This window comes from Hermetia illucens, chromosome 6, assembly GCF_905115235.1.
Source record: "Hermetia illucens chromosome 6, iHerIll2.2.curated.20191125, whole genome shotgun sequence".
Taxonomy (NCBI): domain Eukaryota; kingdom Metazoa; phylum Arthropoda; class Insecta; order Diptera; family Stratiomyidae; genus Hermetia; species Hermetia illucens.
In genome coordinates this window covers 10,249,771-10,275,322 of record NC_051854.1, presented here as the reverse complement: position 1 = coordinate 10,275,322, position 25,552 = coordinate 10,249,771, and the positions used below count along the sequence as shown (strand labels likewise).

General features: G+C 44.8%; 1 long non-coding RNA gene across 4 annotated transcripts in view; it reads right to left on the bottom strand.

Moving 5' to 3' along the window:
• Positions 1-3,124: 3,124 nt before the first annotated feature.
• The window catches only part of LOC119659764, a 111,372-nt gene continuing 88,944 nt past the window's right edge, over positions 3,125-25,552 (bottom strand). For all 4 annotated transcript variants that reach the window (XR_005250368.1, XR_005250369.1, XR_005250370.1 and 1 more), the window contains 3 exons: positions 14,700-14,893; positions 8,412-8,605; positions 3,125-3,382 (listed from right to left, as the gene is read on the bottom strand). This is a non-coding gene — a long non-coding RNA (uncharacterized LOC119659764). The remainder of the gene's footprint in view (positions 3,383-8,411; positions 8,606-14,699; positions 14,894-25,552) is intronic.

Below are 25,552 nucleotides of genomic sequence, written 5' to 3'. Positions count from 1 at the left end.
ATAATTTCTAATATTGTTCCCGGACAAGGTACTTCCACGTTAAGTTGGATACTTGGCTGTATGTACCAGCACGTTATCAGTCCCCAATAACATGAATAGCGTGCAATTGCCCCACCCAATGTTCCTGTTGAACATAACTAATCCAGTCTTTCCAGCGCCCACCGTAAGTCCATTACGGAGCCAACAACTATGGATTACCAGTAGAGTTGCATTCAGGCAGTCACTTGCTGTATCGACAAACTTGCCGATAATTATTACGGCTTGATGGATCGCAAATGCATATTTGTGCAAAAACCTTCGTGCCCTCCGGAACGCATACCATGGTGCTCATTACCAGAAACCATGACAGAGAAAGGAGAACCCCTCCCTCTCTCCAGTCCGTAAGACATCATGCCTCAAAATCCTGCCTTTAAAAATCTTTCATCCGACCAACATGTGGTTCTTCCTATATTTGAAAGGAGACCTCCTCCCTGTGTCCAGCCCGTAAGACATCATACCTCAAAAAACCTTTCATCCAACCAATATGTGGTTCTGCCTACACTTGATACTCGGATTTCATCACTTTGAAAATGCCTTCTGGGATCTCGGTAAAGCGTTTGTTCCGTATTTCTCCACCGCGTTTTATTTTGGGTACGACATCTAGGACTTTACCGCATCCATATCTGCTTACTAAGTTTCTCCGATTATTTCTCCTCCTGTAATCCGACCGGAACTGAGCAAATTGCTCCTTCTCCTCTTTTTCCGTTCGAACTTTGACCATAGTTGTTTATGGAACCCCTCATTTTCTTTAATACTGAGGTCCAAGGGCTTCTTTATCCCTACCTCTTATACTTCAGATAACCAATCTGTTGCCATGCTTGCCTCTGGCTTCTGGTACTCACTACGTATCAACAGTTCAGCCTCTTCCAGCTTGGAAGTTTAGGGACTATGACTCTGAACGATTCTGGCGTATCTTCCGCACATTGCCTTCTGCCAGTATTCTTCCTGTACGAGAGTATATGCCATAAACTCCGCCTTCCACCATAATAAGGTTTTTAATTTGTTCTTGATAAGTCTTAGGCAGAATTACTAGTCAAAGAGTCTTAATCGTGCTGGTATATTCGACGCCAAATATTCTGGCTTTTGTTTTCGATACTGAACTTCCAAAGGTTTCATTCCCCTTTCTTCTTCTTGGAAGCATCCTCTTCTTTCAAATTGATCTCCACTGGTCCCCTCTTTTCGGCTCTGTTATTGAAGCCTTAGGTCTTGTAACTTCTTATAAGCTCTTTCCGCTTTAGACCATCTTTCAGACGACGTAGATCCTATTTGGCTAAATATTTGCCTCCTGATGTCTGATATTTTGAACTCAGACTCGTTTTCTCTCTTCTATTCGCTGTCCTTTGTCAGTCATGGTCCTCCCGTCGGGCCAATGTTTGGTTTGTCGTCATTACCAAGCTGTGCAGCTTTCTTTTTCTTCGCCGTTGTGACCTAGTTATTACCATTGCGTAGATTTGGCTCTGGTTAGTCTATGATAATGGATCCGCAGGTTTTCTCTTATTTTTGTTAGCATTCTTTTTGTCCCGATGATTATAAGGACCAAAAGGATTGCCATGTTAAACTTTCACCAGCAAGGCAAACACCAATTTACTTATTGAGATGACTAAATACCAGTGAAGTTCCTTTCAAATGCAGCCAACTACCCCCACTGCAAGCTGCAGGTACAGTTGGCACAGTTTTTGACTTATCTAGATCCATACCATCCTGCTGGAGTAGGTCCCCACCTCGTAAAAGACCACGGTAAGTACGTGAAGAAAGAAAAAGGTAAGCTATGACTAATTTAGAGAACAATAAGCCAAGGACGAAAACCCGTAATGAAGAAAAAGAAGATTTGAGAAGCAATCTTTAAAATTTACTCGGCCATATTTTCAGGACCTTAAGGAGAATAGAAAAGGTAATGGAAAGTCATATGGTCGGAATTTTTAGGGACACAAGCAAGACAATCGGTACCTTTGGAATAGTGAAGAGAGAAGTAAGATTATACTTTAGGAAGGAACTAATAAGGACCAGAAACCGCGAAGATGGAAAAAATGCAACTTGAACATCCGCCATTCTAGGGAGGGTCCACCTGTCGCTAAATGTTGGATATGTGCATCTTAGGCACATATTTTTTCAGTAGAGCAAAAATAGGAAATAGCACGGACAGGATTAAATCGTTAGATCGTGAGAAACTAAGGCGATGCACCAAGGAAACCAAGGTCCAAATTACACCATAGCGCCATTGAAAAATGAGAGTAAGATAGGAGGGCAAAATAGCCAAGAAGATCACGAAATTGGCCCCCCAGAAATTGGCAAGAAAATCACGAAATCGGCAACCCAGAAATTGGCAAGAAGATCACGAAATAGGCACCCCGGAAATTGCCAAGAAGACCACGAAATCGGCACCCCGGAAATCGAATTAGAAGTCTTGTTACGTGATCCACGACGGTCGCTTAATCATGAAAAAATCTTCTGGGAACAAACTCTCTCCTTAAATTGAGGAAGGCGTAAGACTGCATCCTACATCCAGTGTCGATTCAAATATCATGAGCAGGGCCCAGTCCGCTTGCTTTCCACAGCATAGGCATGACCAGCAAAGTTTCCAATAGTTAAACGCTTCACACGCACCTCTTCCATCTTCCCACCTTACTTAAAAACACATCAATGCCGCCCATACACCAAAAACTCCCAACATAAATCATAGTCATCGCCACCATACAAAATGTACTGAAAACTATCGAACATTGCACGCTCCCCAACATCTGTGGGTTAAAATCATCTAGCACGAGCTCGGAGCAGAAAATTCCAATTTTTCGGCCACAGCAACAGGTCCCCAGAACTCATAGCAGGCAAAGTACTGCCGGCGGAGTGCATTGCTTGCTATGAATTCTGGGGACCTGTTGCTGTGGCCGAAAAATTGGAATTTTAGCGAGGCCAGTTGTGGGCAAGTTTAACCCACGAGTGGTGCGGCGTTTGCTTTTTTTGATATTTTTCAGAAATTTTTCAACAAATTTTAGTGAAGAAAATGCTTTTGAAATTCAACTGGTTGTCGTGCTATTGTGAAGTGGGGACGGAGGGATAGTAAATGAGAGACCAATTTACGTCTGATTATAACTTTATTTACAGAAATTTATAAAGAATATGAACTTATAATATACAAATATATGAACTGATGATTATTGAAGTATCGAGTGGAGCATAACTAATATATGTGTCGCCAGAGTTTCAAGCAAATTCTGATGGAGTAACTGCAAGCGGTCTCAAAATGAAGGATCGCCGGTCGTAAGTGGTTGTTTTAGACGTCGAAGATCAGCAGGAATCGGCATTCCTTGACGATCTGGAAATTAATTATCACAGAAGACAAGTCCTGTAAATAAATAAGAAAAAACAAATTGGTTAGAAAGATGGAAGCAATGATAAATATTTAGGTGGAATGTAGGTGGAAGGTTTTTTTTGAAGGAAGGCGAAATGTGTTGACGCATAGGGCGCCGCATTTGTGATCTGAGACAGACTGCTGGCTGAAACTTCCCTTACTGAGGTCCGGCTGTCGGAGATGGCTTTCGAACATCTCCTGGACGGCAATGAGGAACAAGGAGATGCATCCTCAGCCTTGATTTCTCCCAGATAGTCTGTGAGTTCCGCGTCGTAGCATACGAGGACCCCCAGGGATTTTCCCGGTTTGCGCGTCGTTAAAATCAACGACGCTTCGGAAGGCATAAAGTACAAGTTCATTCCGTACAACGATATTTTGAGGAGGTCAATCGTTGGACTTCCCATGGACGACTGCGTGGTTATCAAGAAGGAAGAACCCCAGGTTAATAGTGCGCGTCAATAAAGAGTGCACTGGAAAACGCAGATTATGAAGTACGATTCGGAGTCGGAAAGGCAAAGGTGAAAGTGTTCCGTTCCATGAAGCCGGACAAAGACCTGGATCTAGTTGATGCTGCTAGTGAGCTATTGGAGGAGATGAGGATCGACACCGTCCGACGGGGACTGATGAACCTCACACGGAAGTAGATCATGTGGAGGGTAGCGTAGATAAATCTGCAGCCCTCGAAGTGCACCTCAGCTAATCTGGTGATTTTGCTCTTAGAGGAAGACGTCGATGTCGCCGTAATGCAAGAGTCCTATATTGGGGAAAACCGAACCATTAAAGAGCTTCAAAGCAAATATTACAATTTATTTCATAGCACAAGGGGCACTAATCTGGACAGAACTAGAGTATGTATTCTCGTCAGGAAGAACCTGCACGCTTTTCTGTGTCCAGACCAGAATTTCAGCAATCTAACCGTGGTCAAACTGAAGCAGATGGGAACGGAAAACATGTACATCTCTTCGGGTTAAGTGACTCGCGACTGATCAGCTCTGATAGAAGAACTGCAACATTTGACGTCCACCATCGCAGCAAATAAGGCAAACCTAGGCTGTGACATCAATGCAAGACATACGCCTTGGGGTCCGATCAACGAAAGAGGTGTCTACTTTTTATTATTAAGACAAATCATGGTTCTGAAAAGCTCCTTTCAATCACTTTATTAACCGATAATGAGGCCTTTATGATGGAGAACTAGAGAATGCCTCACCAAAAATCCTTCTCAGACCACAATTGGATACTTTTCAGTTTAAATCTCACTATAAAGGTCTCCGACCCTTTCAGAGATCCCAGGAGGTTAACTGGAGGAAAATTGGTGAAGTTGTCAAGAACAGTGTACAAATTGGCAATAGTGCGACGACTGGAGAGGGGGGTCAAAGCTAGGTATTCAAAATCACCTTCAAAGCCTCGTGCCCTGCTAAATAAACGAAGAAGACCTTACTACCGTGGTAGAATGAAGATTTGTCCAGCCTCAGGAAGCTAACCAGCGAAGTCTTCAACATATGCTAATGGTTCAAAGATTTTATCAGCCATACAGGGGCTGCCTAAAGACCTCCAGGAAGCGGTCCTGGTTGGACTGTTGTGAGAACATTGGAAGCACCTGCCAATCTGCCAGACTCAGTAGGATTCAGGTGCAGTAACAAAGGATCCTATCCGTTCTTAAACAGCTGAGAAGGCTTTTGGATGAAATCTTCTAATGAAACCCTCAAGCTGATATTTCAGACACGCTTCCCGGCCAGTGAGAGTCTTGTTTGGAGGGTATGCAGTCCTAGCTATGCGAAATTATCAAATCAATAATTAACGCGGATAAAATGGGATAGGCTCCGCATATAAATCTAAGGCCCAAATGACATAGTGCCAGCCATTCTTTAGAAACAGCAAGAAAGGGTTGTGCCGCGGCTTGTGAAGATTTACCGGAGCTGCATTTCTTGTGGATACGTACTACACTCTCGGAGAAGCGCGTGCGTCGTTTTAATACCTCTTTCAAGTTGAAGACCTGGACACCCACTTAAGAACAATTACGAAGAGAACGCCTTTATCCAATTCTCAGTACCCCTACTTCAAAGACAAATTCACGGAAGCTGTTCTTCCCGAGGTAATTACCACGGTTGAGTGGCGACTACCGTATAGGCAATAGCTGTCTTCCCGGATATAGAGGGGGCATTTGACAACGTTAGCAAGGAAGCCCTAACCAAAACAGGATTAGGGGGTCATTTTACGCATTGGATAATATCTATGCTAAGAACTGGGATAATCCTGTTTGATCTCTGAGGTGGCCACTTGACCAGAACTGCTAACAAAGGTACATCATAGGGTGACGCCATCTCTCCGGTGCTTTGATTGATAGTGTGGACGGAATTCTATGCATATTATACAAGAGCGAGGTGGAGATGGCAGCGAATGCCGGCGGCTCGTTATGTTGATGTCAGGGATGCTTTATTCCCTGATGAGTGAAATCATGGAAGGAGCATTAGGGAAGGTGTGTCCTTGGGCTACAAAATGTCGACTCGGTATAAATCCAAAGGAGAGCTGATACTCCGCAAAGATAAGGATACCCAAATTCCATCTCCCACGGCTAAATCAGATTGGTTGCAGCAGTGCTATCACGCTACCTGAGTCCCAATGTTGAACAGCGAAGTTATGCGGCCATAGTTATATCCTAGACGAAGTGCCTCGGAAACTGTGGATGTTCCCAACGGAATCCGTCACCCGCCAGCCGAATTTCACGAAGAACTTTGCTAAAGACTTTCCAACCAGGGCAAAGTACAGGGCCGGCGGCCTGTTGCAAAGTCTGTCACCGACGGAACAGATGGTCTACGGATTCGATGCGGAGTTTTCTCGGATGTATACAGCATAGTCGATTCGTAGAGTTTTCCAGGATTTACCGATGTACTCTAAACGGAAGTACTGGCAAAACTGCAAGCCCGTCGATGGTTGGGGCATAATTCGAGCCCCAAGTGTAGCATAGGCATTCTAACCGATAGTCAAACGGTCATTGAAGCTTTGTACTCAGTGGCGACATCCTCCAGACTGGTGCGGCAGTGCAGGGACGTTCAGAGTCTCCCTCATGAAGGTTTCTGGTCTTATGAGGAGAATAAGCGGTTGACGAACTGGCCAAGTGGAACTCTGTTCTTGGCAGACCCTCGGTGGGCACAGTCTGCCTCCTGTGGGCGACTGTGGCCCAGATGCTTTGCCTTCCCGATTCCTGCAGAATAGGACACGGTTCCTTAAGCAATGTCTCAGTAGCCACAAGAAGTACCACCTACCCCAGTACATCTCGTAGAACTGAAGGCGTTCTGTAAATTTTGCATCTGTAGTTTACCAGAAGGAATGATTGGCAAAACAGTCGTAACTTTGGACAATTCCCTATGAGACGACACCTTGGAAGACTGCGTTCTTCATTTATTCATTAATTCTATGCTTAATCTAGCGTAATTCTAACTTAACTAAGGAGTACGGCTACATGGGGCAAAGTGAAGAAAACTCCCCCTTAAATTGAAGGCTGCAGTGCAGTGAGGCAAGAGGGAGTCATGAGTTGATGGGAATAGGATTAGAGTAGAGATACTTAAGGCTAGTCGGTGGGTCATGTTGAAGGGTGGTGCAGAAGGAAACGAGGTTCTTGTCGTGTGTTTGGGATTTGGAGAGAACTGAAGAATGGTTCGATGCGGATGGTGTTATTATCATCGTATAGGTTTTGGGTGGAGTATGCATAAACGGAAGAACCTTGAAGAAGGATGAGAAATGAGGATTTGAGTGGCTAGCTTAAGTTTAAAAGCGGAATAAAGATTCAAGTAGTCAGGGTATTGTTTTTAACAGCGTAGGAGGTTTTGGTTGGGCGTTTAAGCAGTATGGAGGCAGTGTATAGGGAAAAGAAGGTCCAATACAAGAGTGGTTTTCCGGGGATCTTTGCTGGAGGACCGTGTGGGTTGGACCGTGAGTCGCTAAGGCGGCCGTGAGATTGATGGTTGGAGATGTAGTCTGAGATTAGTGTACACAAGGGGAGATGAAATTTGAAGGAATTGGATAAATATGCCAAACAGTTGAAGGGATTTTGCTATTGTGGTTTATGGAACTGCCCGTCTTAATAATAAAGAGGGCCTGGGAGGTACTACAAGGATGTGTTAGCGAGATATGGAGAGGATTAGCTCGACAATTTTGTAGGTGATATTAAGGACCAAAATTTGGTGGTAGCTGCTTGAGGACACGCGCCGTTGTTATTTTTAGAATGGCAACGTTGTGGACATTTTTCTGAGGAGTGGAGAAATAGGCCTGAAGGTGATTAAGTTAAAAAGTTCAGAACAATGTTTGGAGTCTGATCGGACTTGACTTTCATATTGTTATGGGGGAGTATAAAGCATTCTACCATGTGGGGGAACAGATTGGAGATGTGAGCTCCGGAAGTGGAGGGAGAAAAGTTGAGTGGTTTTCCGGTTGAGCACGCGTTGGCGGACGGTTACGCCAAATGGAAATGTGGAGCATAGTGGTGGTCAGGAAGGCCCCACCGATGTGATCAGCATATTCTTTGAGGGAGATGTTATGCGCGAATGAGTTGACTATTCGGGGTTTGCGTAGGCGGGATCTTAGGTGGTTAAACTGCAAGGAGTATCTATGATGGCTGCAGCGAAGCTTGGGATTCTCTTTGATGAGGTTAAGTTAAGGACGAGAAGAGGATAATGGATAATGTGTTGGTCTGGTAGGGATGATTTCCCTGTATTTTCGTACGACAGACTTTATCTGGGCAGGAGATGGAGATGTAGGAAGGATGACGGCATACAGTTTGGCTGCGAATCGCTAGTTGAGGAGATTCCAATTGGTGAAAGTGAAGTTAAGTAGGAATGTGAAGTAGACCTTCGGTGCTAATGAGGAGACCTGCAATGATTTAGGCGATGATACCGTGGACTGGGTAAGAAGGCTGCTTCTTATTAGGGAAAGATCGATGCAGGAATGGGTATTTTGCCGATTAAATCAGCGTTCAGTTGTGAGAATAAGGATTAGCTGCAGAGAATGGAAGTTTTGAACTAACCGGTATATGTGTATGCAGAGTTTCACGGCTCTTGGTTGATAAAAACCCAGCAAACTCTGATGGAGTAACTGCAAACGGTCTCAAAATGAAGGATCGCCGGTCGTAAGTGGTTGTTTTAGACGTCGAAGATCACCAGGAATCGGCATTCTTTGACGATCTGGAAATTGAAGATCACAGAAAATGAGGTCGAGGTCCTGTAAATAAATAAGAAAAAACAAATTGATGGAAGCAATGAAAAATATTTAGGTGAAATGTAGGTGGAAGGTTTTTTTTTAAACGAAGGCGAAATGTGTTGACGCATAGAGCGCCGCATTTGTGATCTGAGACAGACTGCTGGCTGAAACTTCCCTTACTGAGGTCCGGCTGTCGAAGATGGCTTTCGAATATCTCCTGGACGGCAATGAGGAACAAGGAGATGCATCTTCAGCCTTGATTTCTCCCAAATAGTCTGTGGGTTCCGCGTCGCAACATACGAGGGCCAATTTCCCAAGGACTTTCTCGGTTCGCGCGTCGTTAAAATCAACGACGCTTCGGAAGGCATAAAGTACAAGTTCATTCCGTACAACCCGATTTTGAGGAGGCCATTCGTTTGGACTCCCCATGGACGATTATGTGGTTATCAAGAAGAAAGGGCATAAATGAAGAATGCACTGGAAAATACAGAATATGAAGTGCGGTTCGGAGTCAGGAATGCAAAGGTGAAAGTATTCCGCTCCATGAAGTCGGACAACGACCTGGCTCCAGTTGATGCTGCTAGCGAGCTATTGGAGGACATGAGGATCGACACGGTCCGACGGGGACTGACGAACCTCACACGGAAGCAGTTCATGTCGAGGGTAGCGCACATAAATCTGCAGCCCTCGTAGTGTACCTTAGGTTGTTTTGCTCCTAGAGAAAGACGTCGATGACCATCAAAGAGCTCCAAAGCAAATATTATAATTTATTTCATAACACAAGGGGCACTAATCTGGACAGAGCTGGAGTATGTATTCTCCTCAGGAAGAGCTTGCACCCTTTCCTGTGTTCGGCTTAGAGCGCAATAGGTAGGATCGATTAAGGGCAAAAGGAGCATGTCATAGAGAAGCCCGCAAGAACCTCAAGCTCGCCATCCAGCGGAGTAAGAAGGAATGTTTTAAGGAGCTCTGCTTAGAAGCGGACATACATCCGTGGGGTAGCGCCTATAAAATCGTGACAGGACGATTTAGAGGCCGACCATCTCCACAGATCACGTGCCCCATGCTCTTGATGAAAATAATCCAGGGGTTATTTCCCCAGCAAAAGGGGGGTACTGACACTTTCCAGCGCCCCCTGAACACGACGCCGGTTCCACCAGTCACCAGGGACTTGCCGTCAAATGTAGACCGGATATTTTCGTGGAGCTGTTCGAAACGTGCATGTCCGAGGGTATCTTTCCTGCATCATGGAAGCAGCAGAAGCTGGTTCTGCTGCCTAAGGCTGGCAAACCTTCAGGGGAACCGTTCTCCTATAGACCCATATGTTTTCTAGACACTCTGGGGAAAATGTTGCAGCGGGTTATTTATAATAGATTACTCTCAGTCGTCAAGAGCCAAGGGGGCCCTTCAGATAGGCAGTATGTTTTCCGTAAAGCCAGATCAACCGTTGATGCCATCAAAATGGTTACTGGCTTGGTCGGAATTGCAATTCACGGAAGGGGTTGTACCAGCAAATATTGTGTAGTGGTCACCCTGGATGTGAGGAATGCATTCAACTCGGCCAATTGGAACCTTATACGAAAGTCTCTGGCGACCATTGGTGTTCCCATCTACCTCGCTATCGATAGCTACCTGCAAGAGTGGACACTCTGGTATAATACCGATGATGGACCCAAGGAGTACGTTGTCTCTGCGGGTGTCCCACAGGGATCTGTACTGGGCCCACTATTGTGGAACATCATGTATAATGATGTACTTAACTATCCCGTTCCGGAGAAGGCCACGGTGATGGGTTGCGCCGATGATATAGCACTGATTGTGGTTGCAAAGCACCTCGGGGATGTTCAATTGTACTCAAGCGAAGTAATCAGTGTAGTTAAGGCTTGGTTAGAGAGTGCTGGACTGGCACTCACGGAGGAAAAGACAGAAGAAGAAGAAGACTCATCACTAAGCGCCGCAAAAGAAATTACGCCTGATGATGCCGAACGTAGGAGGACCACGGCATATTCGCAGGCTGCTCATAGCCATGGTGAGTTCTATCATGCTGTATGCAGTCCCTGTTTGGGGAAAAGCGCTGCAGGTTTTAGGCAGTACACATAAACTGAGTATGGTTTAAAGAAGAACCTCCTTAAGGGTGTGTTCTGCCTTCAGGACCGTCTCAGACGATGCAGCGTTCGTCATCTCGAAATGATGAACATTTATAACCCTATCGCAGGTGGAAAAAGCCGAAAGAAAGAGATCCATAAGCAGATGGCAACAGCGGTGGGACCAGTCAGCAAAGGATCGTTGAACTTCCATCGGGGAGTGGCTGGAGAGAAAGCATGGGGAGATCAATTATAATCTCACCCAACAACCCACCTAATTGTCCAAACTGCGATGGGGTTCCAGGGGACCCAGAGCACGTATTATTCCAGTGTCCTAGGTTTGTGGAAGAAAGGAGGAACCTAGAGGAAACTCCAGATGAAGTGCTATCACCGGAAATTTTGTCCGGAGAATGGTAGCTTGTCAGGAAGACTGGGATGCGATCAATTCCATGATCACAGTAATCCAGGATAAATTGCGAAAAGTAGAAGAAGTGAGGATGGCGCGGTTACGAACCCCGCGGGTAGACGGAAGGAGACCTAGCTAAAGTAAACTAACTCCGCCCCGTGATGTAATACCTACCACGGGAGTCGGAGATGGTTTTAGTGGGTAAAAATTCCACACTCTGGCGTGCCCAGGCCAGAGAAAAAAAAAAGAATTACAACATTTAACGTCCACCATCGCAGCAAAGAGGGGCTATTGATAGGATGTGACGCCAATGTAAGGCATACGCTCTGGGGCAGCTCGGATATCAATGAAAGAGCTATCTACTTTTTATTATTAACACAAATCATGGTCTCTTTACTAACCCACAATGGGGCTTTTATGATGGAGAACCAGAGAATGACTGACTAGAAATCCTTTTCAGATAACCGTTTGATACCTTTTCGTCTAAATTTCGGTGTAAAGTTTTTCAACCCTTTCATAGATTCCAGGAGTATGGACAAATAATGGGACTAACGAGCTAGAGTTAAAGGACGGGGCTTTGGAAAAGGCATTCGAAACCGGCTTCAAAGTATCGTGCCCTGTTAAGTACAGCAAGAAGATATGTATTGCAACCGTGGTGGAATGAAAATCTTTCCAGCCTCAAGAAGCTTACAAGGGAGATTTTTAGCATCTGCTGCTGTCACAAAGCCATATAAGGACTGTCTGAGGAGGCACAATCGGCCAACCGACAGCAAGCGGTCTTGGTTGAACTATTGTCAGAAGATTGAAATCCCTAGCGAATCTATCAGGCTCGGTAAGATTCTGGGCGAGTCATATAAAAAGCTGGAAAGACTTTGAGGGAATCTTCTGATGAGACCCTGGAGCTGCTATTTTAGACTCATTTCCCGGTTAGTAAGAAGGACTGTGAATCAGAGCCTCGCTTGGAGGTTATACAGTCCCAGTTGTGCGATAATTACCGAGGATAAAATTGGAGGGGTTCCGCACATAACTCTAGGGCTCAAATGGCATAATGCCAGCCATGTTTTAGAAATGATGAAGAGAACGCCTTTGTACAATTCTCAGCACCCCTACTTCCAAGGTAAATCCACAGAAAGTCTTCTTCACGAGGTAATTACCACGCTTACTACCGTACCGACAGTAACTGCCTTCCTGAATATAGAGGGGGCATTCAACAACGTTTGCAAGGAAGCCCTAACCAAAACGGGATTAGAGGGGCATTTTACGCATCGGATAATAACCATGCTAAGAACTGAGATAATCCAGTTTGATCTTTGAGGTAGCCACTTAACCAGAACTGCGAGCAAAGGTACATCACAGGGTGACGCCATCTCTCCGGAGCTCTTGCATATTGTACAAGAGTGAGGTGGAGATGGCAGCGAATGCCGGCCGCTCGTTATGTTGATGTCAGGGATGCTTTATTCCCTGATGAGTGAAATCATGGAAGGAGCATTTGGGAAGGTGTGTCCTTGGGCTACAAAATGTCGACTCGGCATAAATCCAAAGGAGAGCTGATACTCCGCAAAGATAAGGATACCCAAATTCCATCTCCCACGGCTAAATCAGATTGGTTGCAGCAGTGCTATCACGCTACCTGAGTCCCAATGTTGAACAGCGAAGCTATGCGGCCATAGTTATATCCTAGACGAAGTGCCTCGGAAACTGTGGATGTTCCCAACGGAATCCGTCACCCGCGAGCCGAATTTCACGAAGAACTTTGCTAAAGACTTTCCAACCAGGGCAAGGTACAGGGCCGGCGGCCTGTTGCAAAGTCTGTCACCGACGGAACAGATGGTCTACGGATTTGATGCGGAGTTTTCTCGGATATATACAGCATAGTCGATTCGTAGAGTTTTCCAGGATTTACCGATGTATTCTAAACGGAAGTACTGGCAAAACTGCAAGCCCGTCGATGGTTGGGGCATGATTCGAGCCCCAAGTGTAGCATAGGCATTCTAACCGATAGTCAAACGGCCATTAAAGCTTTGTACTCAGTGGCGACATCCTCCAGACTGGTGCGGCAGTGCAGGGACGCGCTCAACAGGCTGGATGGAACGCTCAGAGTCTCCCTCAAGAAGGTTTCTGGTCATATGAGGAGAATGAGCGGTTGAAGAACTGGCCAAGTGGGACCCTGTTCTTGGCAGACCCTCGGTGCTTTGCCTTCCCGATTTCTGCAGAATAGGACACGGTTCCTTAAGCAATTTCTCAATAACTACAAGAAGTACCACCTACCCCAGTACATCCCGTAGGACTGAACGCGTTCTGTAAATTTCGTATCTATAGTTTACCAGAAGGAATGATTGGCAAAACAGTCGTAACTTTGGACAATTTCCTATGAGACGACACCTTGGAAGACTGCGCTCTTCATTTATTCATTAATTCTATGCTTAATCTAGCGTAATTCTAACTTAACTAAAGAGTACGGCTACATGGGGCAAAGTTAAGAAAACTCCCCCTTAAATTGAAGGCTGGAGTTAGACAAGAGGGAGTCATGAGGTGATGGGAATAGGATTACAGTAGAGATACTTAAGGCTAGTCGGTGGGTCATGTTGAAGGGTAGTGCAGAAGGAAACGAGGTTCTTGTCGTGTGTTTGGGATTTGGAGAGAACTGAAGAATGGTTCGAGGCGGATGGTGTTATCATCGTAGAGGTTTTGGGTGGAGTATGCATAAACGGAAGAACCTTGAAGAAGGATGAGAAATGAGGATTTGAGTGGCTAGCTTAAGTTTAAAAGCGGAATAAAGATTCAAGTAGTCAGGGTATTGTTTTTAACAGCGTAGGAGGTTTTGGTTGGGCGTTTAAGCAGTATAGAGGCAGTGTATAGGGAAAAGAAGGTCCAATACAAGAGTGGTTTTCCGGGGATGTTTGCTGGAGGACAGTCTGGGTTCGACCGTGAGCCGCTAAGGCGGCCGTGAGATTGTAGTCTGAGATTAGTGTACACAGGTGGAGATGAAATTTGAAGGAATTGGGTAAATATGCCAAACAGTTGAAGGGATTTTGCTATTGTGGTTTATGGAACTGCCCGTCTTAATAATAAAAAGGGCCTAGGAGGTACTACAAGGATGTGTCAGCGTCATCCACGTGTGTTAGTTGCTCAACGTACAAGAATTAGACTTGAGATCGGATGAGCTGTTTTCGGAAATAGATTCGGGATCTTAGGTGGTTAAACTGCAAGGAGTATCTATGATGGCTGCAGCGAAGCTTGGGATTCTCTTCGATGAGGTTAAGTTAAGGACGATAATGGATAATCTGTTGGTCTGGTAGGGATGATTTCCCTGTATTTTCGTACGACAGACTTTATCTGGGCAGGAGATGGAGATGTAGGAAGGATGACGGCATACAGTTTGGCTGCGAATCGCTGGTTGAGGAGATTCCAATTGGTGAAAGTGAAGTTAAGTAGGAATGTGAAGTAGACCTTCGGTGCTAATGAGGAGACCTGCAATGATTTAGGCGGTGGTACCGTGGACTGGGTAAGAAGGCTGCTTCTTATTAGGGAAAAATCGATGCAGGAATGGGTATTTTGCTGATGAAATCAGGGTTCAGTTGTGAGAATAAGGATTAGCTGCAGAGAATGGAAGTTTTGAACTAACCGGTATATGTGTATGCAGAGTTTCACGGCTCTTGGTTGATAAAAACCCAGCAAATTCTGATGGAGCAACTGCAAACGGTCTCAAAATGAAGGATCGCCGGTCGTAAGTGGTTGTTTTAGACGTCGAAGGTCACCCGGAATCGGCATTCTTTGAAGATCTGGAAATTGATGATCACAGAAAATGAGGTCGGGGTCCTGTAAATAAAAAAGAAAAAACAAATTGATGGAAGCAATGAAAAATATTTAGGTGAAATGTAGGTGGAAGGTTTTTTTTTAAACGAAGGCGAAATGTGTTGGCGGATAGGGCGCCGCATTTGTGGTCTGAGACAGACTGCTGACTGAAACTTCCCTTACTGAGGTCCGGCTGTCGGAGATGGCCTTTGAACATCTCCTGAACGACAATGAAGAACAGGGGGATGCACCCTCAGCCTTGATTTCTCCCAAATAGTCTGTGGGTTCCGCGTCGTAGCATACGAGGACCAATTCCCCAGGGACTTTCTCGGTTCGCCTGTCGTTAAAATCAACGACGCTTCGGAAGGCATAAAGTACAAGTTCATTCCGTCCAACGAGATTTTGAGGTGGCCGGTCGTTTGGACTCCCCATGGACGACTGTGTGGTTATCAAGAAGGAAAGACCCCAGGTTAACTGTGCGCATAAATGAAGAGTGCACTGGAAAACGCAGATTATGAAGTACGGTTTGGAGTCGGAAAGGCAAAGGTGAGAGTGTTCCGCTCCATGAAGTCGGACAACGACCTGGATCCAGTTGATGCTGCTAGCGAGCTATTGGAGGAGATGAGGATCGACACCGTCCGACGGAACTGACAAACCTCATACGGAAGCAGATCATGTAGTGGGTAGCACAGATAAATCTGCGGCACTTGAAGTGAACTTCAGCTAATTTGGTGGTTTTGCTCTTAGAGGAAAACGTCGATGTCGCCTTAATGCAAGAGTCCTGTATTGGGGAAAACCGAACCATTAAAGAGCTCCAAAGGAAATATTATAATTTATTTCATAGCACAAGGGGCACTAATCTGGACAGACCTAGAATATGTATTCTCGCTAGGAAGAGCATGCACGCTTTTCTGTGTCCGGAAGAGATGTCCAACCTCCAACCTCCAACATGTATATCTCCTCGGTTTACATGTTCATGACCGATTAGCTTCACCAGTAGAACTATAACATTTGACGTCCACCATTGCAGCAAAGAAGGCTTACCTGTTGATAGGCTGTAACGCCAATGCAAGACATACGCTTTGAGGCAGCTCGGATGTGAATGAAAGAGGTGTCTATTTTTTATCATTAACACAAATCACGGTTGTGGAGAGCTCCTTGATATCACTTTACCAACCGACAATGGGACTTTTATGGTGGAGAACTAGAGAATCACTAACCAGAAATTCATTTCAGATGACAGCTGGTTATTTTTCAGTTTAAATCTCGGTGCAAAGGTTTTCAATCCTTCCATGGATCCCAGGAGGATGGACAAACAATGGGGCAACTAACGAGCCGGAGTTAAAGGTTGGGGCTTTGGAAAAGCCTGCTCGTGCACTGCTCGCTGCAGCAAGAAGATATGAATTGCGACCGTGGTGGAATGAAGATTTGTCCAACTTCAGGAAGCGAGGGTGGTCTATAACATCAGCTGAGAAGACTTTTGGACCGACTCTTCTTCTGCTGAGACCTTAGAGCTGCTATTTGAGATGCACTTCCTGCCTAGTGAGGAGGACTACGGGTGAGAGCCTTGCTTGGAGAGTATGCAGCCCCATTTGTGTGACTATCACATTGGTAATCACCGAGAATATGATCGGATGGGCTCCGCATATGAATATAGGGCTGAAATGGCATAATGTCAGCAATTTTTCAGAAAGAGACGTGACTTGCCAAGATTTACCGAAGCTGCATTTCTTGCGGATACAAACAATGCTCTTGGAGATGCGCGTGCGTGGTGTTCATATCGAAAGTGGGTTCGATCAGTCAGGCTTACCTCTTTCGTATTGCACACCATAGAGCGCGTCCTGGACATCCATTTAAGGATTATTATGGAGAGAACGCCGACCATTCTCCAAGCCTTAATAAGTCCACCTCAAAGGTAAATCAACAGAAACCACTCTTCACGAAGCAATTAGCACGGTTAAGTGGACGGTATAATATAAGCAATATACTTAAGCCGCCATCTTAGATATAGGGGGAACATTCAACAAGAACCAATGTCATCAAAGAAGCCCTAACCAAAACAGGATTAGAGGGTCATTTTACGCATTGGATAATATCCATGCAAAAATATGGGATAATCCTGTTTGATCTCTGAGGTGGCCACTTGATTAGAACTGCTAACAAAGGTACATCACAGGGTGACGCCATCTCTCCGGTGCTTTGGTTGATAGTGTGGACGGAATTCTATGCATATTGCACAGGAGCGAGGTGGAGATGGCAACGAATGCTGGCGGCTTTTTAGTGTTGCTGTCAGAGATGTTTTATTCGCTTATGACTGAAATCATGGAAGGAAGATGTGTCCTTGGGCTGCGAAATGCGGACTCTGCATAATCGAAAACGGAGCTGATGCTACACCAAGATAAAGATGCCCGAATGCCATCTCCCACGGCTAAATCAGATTGGTTTTTCCCTCCAATATAAAGTGTCTGGGTGTGATCCTGGATCCTAAGTTAGATTGGAGACTGAAGATAGAACTGAAAGTTAAGAAGACCTGTATGGTCTTCTGTGTCTGCTGGAGGACCTTTTTAAGATAATAAGGTCTTTGGCCTAGGATCATTCTCTGGATGCACACAGCAATAAATCGTCCGATCCTAACGAACGATTTTAGTTTGTGGTGGTAAGCACTGAGCAAGAAGTACAATAGAATTAAGCTTATGCAGGTCTACAGTCCTGCCCGGCAAATCAGGACCTCCACATAAAATATGCAGTGACGTGCAGTACTGTCAGGCTACCTGAGTCCCAATATTGGACAGCGAAATCATAGCAACATATTAGACGAAGTGCCTCGGAAACTCTGAGCGTTCCCAACGGAGTCCGCCACCGGCGAGCCGAATTTTACGAGGAACTTTGCTATAGACTTTCCAACCAAGGCAGGGTACAGGGCCAGCGGCCTGTTGCAAAGTCGCGGTCATCGACGGACCAGATGGTCTGCGGATTCGATGCGGGGTTTTCTTGGATATTTACAGCGTAGTCGAGTCGTAGAGTTTTCCAGGATTCACCGGTCTATTCCAAACAGAAGTACAGGCAAAACTGCAAGCCCATCGATGATTGGGGCATGATCCGAGCCCCAAGTGTAGCATAGGCATTCTAACCGACAGTCAAACGGCCATTGAAGCTTTGTACTCAGTGGCAACATCCTCCAGACTGGTGCGGCAGTGCAGGGACGTTCAGAGTCTCCCTCATGAAGGTTTCTGGTCATATAAGAAGAATAAGCGCTGACGAACTGGCCGAGTGGGATCCTGTTTTTAGCAGACCCTCGGTGGGCACAGTCTGCTTACTGTGGGCGCCTGTGGCCCAGATGCTTTGCCTTCGCGATTCCTGCAGAATAGGACGCCGTGCCTTAAGCAATGTCTCAATAACAACAAGAAGTACCACCTACCCCAGTATATCTCGTAGAACTGAAGGCGTTTTGTAAATTTCGTATCTGTAGTTTACCAGAAGGAATGATTGGGAAAAAAGTCCTAACTTTGAACTATTTCCTATGAGACGACACCCTGGAAGACCGCATTCTATTTTAATTCTATGCTTAATCTAGCATAGTTCTTACTTAACTTAAAGAGTACGGGTACATGGGGAGAAAATTCCTCCCTAAATTGAAGGCTGGAGTTTAGCAAGAAGGTGTCATGAGTTGATGGGAATAGGATTAGTGTAGATAAAGGTAGGGCTATTTGGTGGGTTATGTTGAATGGTAGAGTAGAAGAAAATCAGGTCCATGTTGTATGTCTGGGATTTGGAGAGAACCGTCCTTGACGAGGAATGGTTCGATGCGAATGATGTTGGTTTTTGCTGAAGCGTGGATAAACGAAAGAACCTCCCTTCGCGTATTCGTAATTGCTCCGTTTGGGTGCATGAGAGGCCGCACAAGGCAACAAAGCTATAAGCCATCAGCGTTCGTATGAGTTGCTTGTAGCGGAAGAATTTCATCTCAGGACGGATTGCAAAATTTTTTTAGGATGGGCCACAGAGTGATTAAACTGAAGAGGTTTACGGAGAGGATAGAATTAACTTGGGGGATCCAGCGCTTAAGTGAATACCGGAATACCTTGATGGAGTAAGCAGAAGGAATAGTGGCTGCCTCATTGATTTGCAAATGTGTAGGTAGACCTCGAAAAATGATGATGGCTAGGTTACGCTGAAAAACGGAAGATTCAAGCCATCAGGGTATTGTTTTTAGCACCGTAGGAGATTTTGTTTGGGCGTTGAAGTAGTATAGAGGCAGTGTATAGGGAAAAGAAAGTCCCATGCAAGAGTGGTTTTCCGGGGACGTTTGCTAGAGAGCAGTATGGATTGGATCGTGAGTTGCTAATGTGGACGTGAGATTGGTGGTTGCAGATGTAGTCTAGGATTAGTGTACATAGGTGTGGATGAAATTTAATGGAATTGGATAAATATACCAAACAGTTGAAGGGATTTTGCCATTGTGGTTTTTGGAAATGACTATCTTAATGATGAAAAGGGCCTAGAATGTATTGTACTAGTAGGATGTATTAGCAAAATGTGGGAGAGGATCAGCTCGAAAATTTTATAGGTGGTATTAAGGACCAAAATTTAGTGGCAGCTGCTTGAGGATACGAACGATTGTTATTTTATAGAATGGTAACGTTGTGGACATTTTTCTGAGGAGTGGATGGTGGCCTGATGGTGATTAAGTTAAAAAAATTCAGGGCGATGATTGGGGTCTGGTCGGGACCCGTTATTGTTATCGGAGAGTATGATGGATTTTACAATGTGTGAAGTGACGGCTTAGATGGAAACAGATTGAAGATGTGAGCTCGGGAAGTGGAGGGAGAAAGGTCGAATGGTTTTCAAGTTGAGCACGCGTTGGCGGACGGTTACGCCAGATAAGAAATGTGGAGCATGGTGGGTGGTCAGGAAAGTCTCAGCCATGTGATCAGCATATTCTTTAGGAAAGATGTTGTGCGCGAGTGAGTTGAACAGTCAGGAGTTTGGGTAGGCAAGGACATTTGTTTCGTAGTTGCCTCCATGTATGTTGGTTGCTCAACGTACAGGAATTGGATTTGAGATCGGATGAGCTGTGTTCGGAAATAGATTTGGGATCTTAGGTGGTTAAACTGCAAAGAGTATCTATGGTAGCTGCATCGAAGCTTGGGATTCTCTTCGATGAGGTTAAGTTAAGGGCCAGAGAAGGATACTGGATAATGTGGTGGTCTTGTAGGGATGGTTTCCCTGTATTTTCCTACAACAGAGTTTATCTGGGCATGAAATGGAGATGTAGGAAGGATCACGGCATACAGTTTGGCTGCGAATCGCTGATTAAGGAGATTCCAATTGGTGAAAGTGAAGTTAGGTAGGAGTTTAAAGTAGACCTTCGGTGCTAGTGAGGAGGCCTGCAATGGTTTAGGCGGTGATACCGTGGGACTGGGTAAGAAGGCTGCTTCTTATTGGGGAAAGATCAATGCAAGAATAAGTATTTTGCTGATGAAATCAGGGTTAAGTTGTGAGAATAAGGAGAGGCTGCAGAGAATGGAAGTTTTGAACTAACCGGTTGGCCAACCACAAATAATGTTTGGCATTTAGGTCGCCTCCTAGTAAAAGGAAGAAACATTTGATGTGGGTTTTTTTTTTTATTTTTGATGTCGGCTGGGTTTAGGGATTGATGAAGACAGTAGAGGCTACAAAGGAATATGACGGAGGAGTGGAGGCGACAATTATTTCACGGGTATTTTGGTGAGGCTTGGTTTGACAGGATGGACGCGTTGTATCTTTAGAGCGCGCGAGCCTGAACAAGAAACGGGCAGTTGCGGTAACTCACCGGATGTGTATTTGCAGATGGAGTTTTTCTTCTCCTTTTTAAGGAACTGACACAGTTGCATTTAATGCAACGGTAAGGTTGGCTGCATTTGGATGGAGGATATCTTATATGCTGACAGCGGCAAATTTCACCATGAAGTGCAACACCGTCTTGACCTTAGAGAATGAGTGGAACTTAGGGTTAAGCATTACAAGGGAAATGTGGAGGGGCTTGGCGTTGCGCTGGCATTTACACATCAAGTATGGGAAGGCATTTATGATGTCGGTTACGCCTAGTCGATAGAGGTCGTCTAGAAGTTTTTGAGGGGAGTACGTGCAATATTGGACTAGGTTGACTGGTGGATCGGCGTTTACGTAAAGCAATGTTTACCTTCTTTCAATTGGAATTTCTCAGTATTATATTCTACCGATGATTCAGAGCCGTAGAGAGGCAATCCGGCCCCGGGATGAAAATTGTGCGGAAACATGCGGTCCAGGGTGGAAATTATTCGCGTTTGGGGAAAAAATTATTCGGGCCCTATATTATCTCTCATTGAAATATCTATTTCGGTCCCCGAAAAACTCCGGGCTCAGGAAAAATCTCCCCTTTTCACTCCCTCTGGCCTGACCTGGTTAAATTGAAGAGGATGTTGGAAAGAAATGTATTTATTATAAATAGTTATCGTTCCGATGCTTGTAGTTCTTCTAAATAAAAAATAAAACTAGGTAGCTTTCTCCTACTACAATATATTTTTTAATTTTTGAGATCGGCGTCGATACCTCTTGATTTACTTGCTTATGCTGCTGTTGAGGGTTTTTGTGTTAGACAAATGTGGTCTGTGTGTGGTTATCAAATTTACTTGTGCTGGGTTATTAAGAATTAGTGATTGTTAGGGGTAACAAATTGTTAGCAGTTGACTGGATTTACACGGCAATTTCCGTGGTGTCGGTGTGTAAGTTGTGAGATTGTTCAGTGTAGTGAAAGTTGTTCAGTGCTGAAAATCGTGCCGCTGAAGAGAGCTGTATGTTAAGGCGCTCTTTTCTGTTCCTCTCAAATCAGATTGGGGAGCTGGGAAATTTAGCAAACCTACGGTAATTCCCTATAATTTACAACGCGTCGAGCGGTACTTCTAATTTTTCATAACTGGTAACCGGATCATTACCGTCGGCCGGCGTGCCCCACATAGATGCGATCCGTTGGTATCGGCTCGTCGAAAATTCGCTTCCTCAACATAAAGACCCCGTCCATCCATTCGATTGCGCACCACGAAGAAACTTTCTCCCACTGTTTTTGGTTAGTACCCACTTTTGGAAAAAAACGACTTGCGCAAGCTGTCTGATTGGAACCTAGCTCAAAACGTGGGAATTGTACATGATAGCGGGATGGCCATGTCCCTCTCCGATTGAGTGAGACGACGACTAAAGAAAGCTCGTCGAACGCAGTTCCGAATCTGTTGAACCACAATTTATTGTAAATATTACGTCCTAAACTTGAGAAAACACTGTACCTAGCCAAGCTGCATCAGGCGGTTTTTGGCGAGCTACCTCTGAAAGTCTACGGAACTTTCGGCGACTGTTCGGAAGTTGAACAGTTTATAGAGAGAAAAGGACGACTGCAGGAAGAGTACTCGCTAGAGTGCTCAGAGATGCCGTCAAATAAATTGCTACCGGTTGGTACAGCTCTGGTTCGAGAACGCAAGTCTATACCTGAATTTGAGACTTTTACGCAGAACATATTAGCGCGGCGTTCGTGGGCTACTTAATCACCTCAGTTGGTAACTTCGCGGGTGATCGAGAGAAAACGTGGAGGTGGATTCTAGGAAAGAAGCAATGCACATCAACAATCAGAAAAATGGTGCATTACTGGCAAAATTACTCAGAGTGGGAGACCTAAGAAAGGTAGATAATACTCCGATCGGAGAGTTCGTCTATCCAACTTTCAGTGTGTACCGTTAGAAGTGAATGAAATAACAGAAACGGCTGTGAAAAATCTTTAAACTGAAATCGAAGTCAAAATGCATAGCGAAGCAGGGGTGTCATAAATTTGCACTTAAAGGAATCGAAAGAAAAATGGCGAAACATCACTTCCAAGTCCAATTTTTAGACATCTGTGCCAGATGCGATTGTTGTCTTCCGCGAAAAGTTAGTGGAGACACTACGTTAAGTAGACTAGTTGACAATGACACAGAAGTTAGAAGAATGTAGAAAGAAGAGTTGCACCTGAACTCAGGAGGACGAAAAATGACGAGTCACCTTTCTAACAAAACCTGCTAGGTTGGTGAGGTAAATGACCCACGAGACACTTGTGGTGAGCAGACACCTCGAGGATATTACAACGATGCAAGACATATATAACAGAAGCAAAAACTTTAGAGTCAATCGGTACATGCATACATACATATTGCTCTATTCAGCACCAGTTTTTGGGGAGCTGCGCTGCATATTGGATGCCCAAAAATAAATGTGGTTTTCAGAAGAACTGCCCTATGATTGTGATATGCCTTCAGAACTCTCTGGGTCTGCAGACACATAAAACGTCGTGCATTTATGATGTGATTCCTAGTTCTTTTGATCAGCACGTGAGGAACGCCGAAAGTAAGAAATGAGTAGGGGGTAACAAAAGAAACAATCGGCAGAACATTATTGAGTTCACGAACGTATTGCCGTGCTCTGGACGCAGAGAGATTAACTGTAATATTACTTAATCTCTTACCGGAACTACCTTCATAGGTGTTAATTGGATATTTCACTTAGTTGCTTAATCTGAAAAGACGCGAACATATCTTTTAGAGGCTGGTGGAAACTGGAACCTTCTTGCAAGAGCACCTTTTAAAAAGGGTAAAGAGAAACAGATGGCCATGACCAAGGGAAAGAATATTGTGAATTCGGAAGTGACCTTAAGAGTGCAATAGGGAACGGCACAGAAACCAGCATTTTGAAGCGATTATGAACCCTACTATTGCAGGCCCAAAAACCACCTGGCGTACTCCTTCGTAACATACAATAGGCGTGACATGCAACAGGCTTTCCCTGTTAATTAAAGGGGCCTTCCTTATATAAGCTATGGGAGCCGGTGATCCATCAGAGCGAGAAGTGTTGTCTCGGTGAATCCGTTCTATAGTCAACACAATTGCAATTGTCAGAAATACAGTTTGAAATTTGGTGGCCTCTGGGAAGTCATGCGCGTTTTTCTTGATGCGATCGAGCACTATCGAATAGCCACAAGGAAGTTTGCCACAAGCAAACAGAAGGTGGCTACAGTAGGAAAAATAAATCAACACGTGACGAAACTCCTTACGGGGGCGGTAGTTATAGTGAATCGTTGCATCGCTTCGGGTTGGATAAGTCTCTCGAAATATTAGCCTTTAAGACAACTACAATGTCTGTACATGGGAGTCCTCTTATGACGTAAGTGTTAGTTTATATGATACGCAGGATTTTGTCCCTGCCCAGTTCCAAGGCGTTCAAAACCATTTGTTAATTTACATGTGGTGTGACGCTTACCGACTTTTATCTTGTACTTTGAAAGTAACAATTCCCAGGTTCCTTATAGTCAGTGAATTTTCATCTATTTATCCCCGGATACGTATTTCGATAGTAACTTTTTGCCTGTTTCAGCGGGGTTGTACCGCATTCGATTCATCAACGGCGTACAACAACCGGTATCTGGTCTAAGCCCATCTTAGTAAGGAACTCAAAACACCCTGGTTTTGTGCCGAGGTCCACCACCCATCTTCTTTTTATACCATATATTGCCCTTATAGACTCACCAGGTTGGATCATTCACATCCATACAGATTAGATGACCCGCCCACCGTAACCTGTTGGGCCGGATCTTATCTACGAGACGGTCGTGGTATCGCTCATAGATCGTTATATAGGCTACGGGATCGTCCATCCTCATGTAGGGGGTCAAAATTTCTTCGAAAGATTCTTATCTCGAACGCGCCCAGAGGTTGAAATTTTTCTTGCTAAGAAACCAGTTCTCTGAGAAATACATAAGGACTGGCAAGATCAGAGTCTTGTACAGTAAGAGCTTTGAGCCCATGGTGAGACATTTCGATCGAAACAGTTTTTGAAAACTGAAATAGGCTCTGTTGGCAGCCAAGAACCGTGCGCGGATTTCATCGTCATAGCTGTTATCGATTGTGATTTTGGAGTCTAGATAGGAGAAACTTTCAATAGTCTCAAAGTTGTAGTCTCCTATCTTCATTGTTTTTGTTTGGCCAGTGCGATTCGATGTTGTTGGTTCTTTGTTCTTTAGGGTTGACGTTGCCACCATGTACTTGGTCTTGCCTTCATTAATGTGCAGCCCCAGATCTCGCCCCACCTGCTCAATCTGGATGGAGGTAGAGTGTACATTTCGGGTTGTTCTTCCCATAATGTCAACATCGTCGACGGCCCAAATACTGTTTGGCAAACTTGAAGAGGATGGTGCCTCTCGTTGATGTTGAATGGTCCCGAGAGTGATCCTGCTGCTTTTATTTCGTACATTGGTCAGGGTCAGCCTAGTCAGTCTTATTAATTTCTTCGGAATACCGAATTCTCTCGTGGCCGTTCACAGTTGATTTGCCTGGAGTGGGCCAATGATGTTATGGGCGTAGGGGGCTATAAGGCCTAGCAAGATAGCGGAGAAGAGAGAAAAAGATGGTACCTATAATTGCTCCGTTAAATCTCCGTTTTTATGTATAGAACAGCTAATTCATTGTTGCAAATCATTAAGCATTGATTCGGTATCTCACACTTTGAGCATCAGTCGGTTAGTGCAGTTGGTCGCCTCCATATTTAACCAATTCGTCTGTAATTCCATCCATTTTTAAACCGATGTACAGACAGGGCAGCATTGTACAGGGTTCGACATAAATTCAATCATTCTCTTTGTTTTGAAATCAA